This window comes from Bison bison, unplaced genomic scaffold (assembly GCF_000754665.1).
Source record: "Bison bison bison isolate TAMUID 2011002044 unplaced genomic scaffold, Bison_UMD1.0 scf7180017864533, whole genome shotgun sequence".
Lineage (NCBI taxonomy): Eukaryota > Metazoa > Chordata > Mammalia > Artiodactyla > Bovidae > Bison > Bison bison.
The window spans coordinates 2,108,104-2,113,754 of record NW_011495082.1 but is presented as its reverse complement, the minus strand read 5'-3'; positions in this window follow the sequence as shown (position 1 = coordinate 2,113,754).

The following is a 5,651-nucleotide window of genomic DNA, read 5'->3' as shown; positions in this document are numbered from 1 at the left end:
ATAGCCTTGACTAGACGAACCTTTGTTGGCAAAGTAATGTCTCTGCTTTTGAATATGCTATCTAGGTTGGTCATAACTTTCCTTCCAAGGAGTAAGTGTCTTTTAATTTCATGGCTGCAGTCACCATCTGCAGTGATTTTGGAGCCCTAAAAAATAAAGTCTGACACTGTTTCCCCATCTATTTCCCATGAAGTGATGGGACCAGATGCCATGATCTTCGTTTTCTGAATGTTGAGCTTTAAGCCAACTTTTTCACTCTCCACTTGTACTTTCATCAAGAGGCTTTTTAGTTCCTCTTCACTTTCTGCCATAAGGGTGGTGTCATCTGCATATCTGAGGTTATTGATATTTCTCCCAGCAATCTTGATTCCAGCTTGTGTTTCTTCCAGTTCAGCGTTTCTCATGATGTACTCCGCATATAAGTTAAATAAACAGGGTGACAATATATGGCCTTGACGAACTCTTGAATTTGGCAATAAGGAGTTCATGGTCTGAGCCACAGTCAGCTCCTGGTCTTGTTTTTGCTGACTGTATAGAGCTTCTCCATCTTTGGCTGCAAAGAATATAATCAATCTGATTTCGGTGTTGACCATCTGGTGATGTCCATGTGTAGAGTCTTGTCTTGTGTTGTTGGAAGAGGGTGTTTGTTATGACCAGTGCATTTTCTTGGCAAAACTCTATTAGCCTTTGCCCTGCTTCATTCTGTATTCCAAGGCCAAATTTGCCTGTTACTCCAGGTGTTTCTTGACGTCCTACTTTTGCATTCCAGTCCCCTATAATGAAAAGGATATCTTTTTTGGGTGTTAGTTCTAAAAGGTCTTGTAGGTCTTCATAGCACCATTCAACTTCAGCTTCTTCAGTGTTACTGATTGGGGCATAGACTTGGATTACTGTGACGTTGAATGGTTTGCCTTGGAAATGAACAGAGATCATTCTGTCGTTTTTGAGATTGCATCCAAGTACTGCATTTCAGACTCTTTTGTTGACCATGATGGCCACTCCATTTCTTCTGAGGGATTCCTGCCCGCATTAGTAGATATAATGGTCATCTGAGTTAAATTCACCCATTCCAGTCCATTTCAGTTCACTGATTCCTAGAATGTCGACATTCACTCTTGCCATTTCTTGTTTGACCACTTCCAATTTGCCTTGATTCATGGACCTGACATTCCAGGTTCCTATGCAATAATGCTCTTTACAGCATCAGACCTTGCTTCTATCACCAGTCATATCCACAGCTGGGTATTCTTTTTGCTTTGGCTCTCAATATTTCTTAATTTGAAAGAAATACTCCTTTTACTCTAATTATCAGCAGCTGTTATTATAAGTGGGCTTCCCAGGTGGCGCTAGTGGTAAAGAACCTGCCTGCCAATGTAGGTTAGACGTAAGAAATGCGGCTTCGATCCCTGGGTCGGAAAGATACCCTGGAGGAGCGCCTGGCAACCCACTCCAGTATTCTTGTCTGGAGAATTCCCTGAACAGAAGAGCCTGGCAGGCTACATTCCATAGGGTTGCAAAGAGTTGGACATGAGTGAAGGGACTTAGCATGCTCACATGATTATTAGAAACTGATTAAAAATGATTTATTGTCTTTACAGAATCATTTTGTTGTTTAGTTGCTAAGTCATGTCCAACTCTTTAGCGACCCCATGAACTGTAGCCCACCAGCTTCCCCTGTCCATAGCATTTCCCAGGTAAGAACATTGGAGTGGGTTGCCATTTCCTTCTCCAGGAGATCTTCCCGACCCAGGGATCAAACCTGTGTCTCCTGCACTGCAGGTGGATTCTTTACCTCTGAGCCACCAGGGAAGCCACGACTTCAGAACTGGAAAGAATCCTAAAGGTATATTCCAGTAGCCCCCAATGCCTGTTCATAGACTGTTGCCACAAAACATCAAGAATATATAGGAAATTAAAAACGCAAATTTCTGAACCTCACCTGCCTTTGAGTAATTAAATCAGAATCTGCAGGGTGTGTTCCAGTTATCTGTAACAAAAGGGATCTGATGAGGAGCTGGACTGGGAACTGGTGAATTGAGTTGACTTTTTTCTGTTAAGGAAAATGGGTCTCAGATATCAGGTTCAGGCATGTATATGCTGTCAGAGTTGGAAATAAAATCTGGATTTTACCTTTTCTTAGTCTAGTATCTTGTCTTTCTGTATCAGAACACTCTTTCACAAATTATTTGTGAGATATCTCTTAGTTCTAAGCAACCTATGGCAATTTTAGTTCAAATCTTTTATATTTATAATAGAATTCTCTTCAAAGCCAGTTTATAAATTATGTGAAAAAAATCATAAAATTTTGACCCAGTGGCTTACCTGGAATGCTCTTTCATTCTTTTTTGCTAATTTTGACTCTGAATGCAACTTGGTTTTATCACAGTTCAATCCATCCTCAAAGGTTCACTGTTGATCTCAGAGGAATCTATTTAAGAGCGTGTTCTACAATTCTGAATTGCCAAAATATTTTTAAAATAGCCTAGCATTGGAATTAATACCTAGCCTCTGTAAAATACTTATTTTGAAGAAAAATAGGTATTTAAAGCACTAAATTCTGCCCAAGATGATTCAAACAATTCTTTCTAGTCACACATTTGGATTACTCCACTTTTTTTCAGTTTAAACGATACTACAGTGAACATCCTTTCCATATGTCTGTACTAGTGCCTATAGTTATTAAAATTTAAAATGTGTGTAATCTCTGACCCAACAGTTGCACACCTAGTAATTTATTCTAATTCTTAAAGATGAGAAACTTGAAACTATACGAAAGCAGAAAGACAGTATTTCCATTCTTACTTATATTTATCTTCTAGAGATAAATTGTTGATCTAGCACATATGCTGGCTAATATTATAGCAATTTAGAGTGCTATCTGAGCTTCCCAGGTGGCCTAGTGTTAAAGAACCCACCTACCAGTGCAGGAGAAGTAGGAGACGTGGGTTTGATCCCCAGTTTGGAAAGATCCCCTAGAGGAGGGCTTGGCAGCGCACTCCAGTATTCTTGCTTGGAGAATCCTCATGGTCAGAGGAGCCCTGTGGGTGGGCTACAGTCCATAGCATCACAAAGAGTTGGACATGACTGAAGCACCTTAGTATACATGCATGCAGGGTGCTATCTATGTATGACTTATTTTTCCTTCATTCTTTCGTCTGTTCAGTTGGTTGGATTATGCTGCACACAAAACGGTCATGTCTCAGTACGTATGTGTATTCACACATACAGATTTACAACCTGTGTAATATCATTTACAGGAATATCAAAATATATGAGAAATTAAGGGATACATTTATCTAGAAGAATGCAAGATCTGTTCACTGAAAACTACAAGGCATTAGTGAGAAAATCCAAAGACCTAGATAAATGAGGAGATAAACAGTGTTCATGAATTGGAAGAATCAGTATTGTTAAGACGCCAGTACTCCCAAATCTATTATATCTATAGAGGCAATGCAATTCCAACCAAATTCCATGTGTTTCTTAAAAAGAAAATACCAAGGTGATTCTAAATGTATATGGAAATAATTCAAAGGACCTAGATTAGCAAAGTAAATTTGAAAAAACAATTTATATTACTTATTTCAAGATTTAATATATAAGCTACAGTACTTAAAACAAAGTGCTATTGCTATAAGTATAGACATGTAAATTAATGAAACAGAATAGAAAATGCAGAAGTATAGCCACACAACAGTTGTCAATTGATACCCTATAATCCAACGATTTCTTTTCTAGGGATTTATCCTGAGAAAGCAATTAGAAATCCACACTAAGGTTATCTACAAAGATACTAAACCTAACATTATTTTTAATAATAAAAAATTAGAAATAATATAATTGAGAATAGAAAACAAAAAAATTGGAATATCTTTAAGATGGAATTCTATACAGAGCTCAAAAATATGTGTTTCAACATAGATATAGTATGATTCCAATTTTGTAAAAATAGCTTAATGTATCCAACGAAAGTGACCAATATGGTATAGATAAAAATATTAACGAAGGTTATTTCTGGCCTACAAGACTATACCAGTAAAGTCAGTTAATGCGATAAATTTCTCAAGTCATGATTCAGCAAACCTTTTCAGTATTTACTACATGGTAAATATTTGAGGTATTTCAGGGTTTATGGTTTCAGTCTCAGTTACTCAACTCTGCCATCACAGGGTGAGCAGCCATAGATAATATGTAAAAAAAGAGTGTGTCTTTATTTACAAAAATACCTGATGAGCAGAATGTGGCCTATAGGCTTCAGTTTGCCACTGCTTTAGCTGCATCCCACAAAGTTTGATGATGGTGTGTTTCCACTTTTTTTAGATAGAAATGCTGTCTGATTTTGCTTTTGATTTACTCTTTGGTCTGTGGTTTTGATAAAAGTGTTTTATTTAGTTTTCAAGTATTTGGAAATTTGACAGAGATCTTTCAGTTGTTCAAATGACTTGCACTGTGGTCAGAGAATGTAATTTGATTAGATTCTTTTAAATTTATTGTAGTCTTTTATGTTCTATAAAATGATCTATCTTGATAAATGTTCTGTGTTCATTTGAAAAGAAAGAACATTCCAGAATGCACATTCTGCTGTTTTTGAGCGGAGTGTTTTATAAATATCTACCAAGACAGATTAATTGATAGTATTTTCAAATCTCCTAAATCCTTATTGATTTTCTATTTATCTTGTAGCTATTAACAATTATTAACAGAAGGATTTAAAAATTTCTGGCTGTAATTATAGATTAGTCTATTTTTTCTTGTAGTTCTATTCATTTTCTTCTTTCTTTCCTACAATTTTTCCCTTTCTGTCTGAAAGACTGGCTTTAATATTTTTCATAGTGCATATCTGCTGCTGATGAAGTTTTTCTGCTTTTGTATGTCTAAAAATAATCTATATTCTGCCTTCTTTTTTGAAAAGCATGTGAAGAATTCTTGATCAACATAAAAAAAATTCTCTCAGTACTTTATAGATAAAACTCCTCTCTCCTCTTGCTTGTTTCTGACAAGAAATTGGTCATCTTCATGTTTTTTCCTCTGTATATAATGTAACTTTTCTCCCTCATTCTTTATCACTGATTATTGAGCAGTTTGGTTGGTGTATCTTGTGTTTGGGGTTCATTGAACTTCTTGAATCCACTGGCTTATAGTTTTCATCAAATTTGGAACATTTTCAACTATTATTTCTTTTAATGTTACTTATCATTCCCCTTGCCTCCTTTGAAAACTCCAATTATGTGCATATTCAGTTCAGTTCAGTCACTCAGTTGTGTCCAACTCTTTGTGACCCCATGGACTGCAGCATGCCAGGCTTCCCTGTCCATCACCAATTCCCGGAGCTTACTCAAACTCATGTCCATTGAGTTAGTGATGCCATCCAACCATCTCATCTGTCGTCCCCTTCTCCTCCTGCCCTCAATCTTTCCCAGCATCAGGGTCTTTTCCAATGAGTCAGCTCTTTGCATCCGGTGGCCAAAGTATTGAAGTTTCAGCTTCAGCATCAGTCCTTCCAATGAATATTCAGGACTGATTTCCTTTAGAATTGACTGGTTTGATCTCCTTGCAGTCCAAGGGAGTCTCAAAAATCTTCTCCAACACCACAGTTCAAAAGCATCAATTCTTTGGTGCTCAGCTTTCTTTATAGTCCAACTCTCACATCC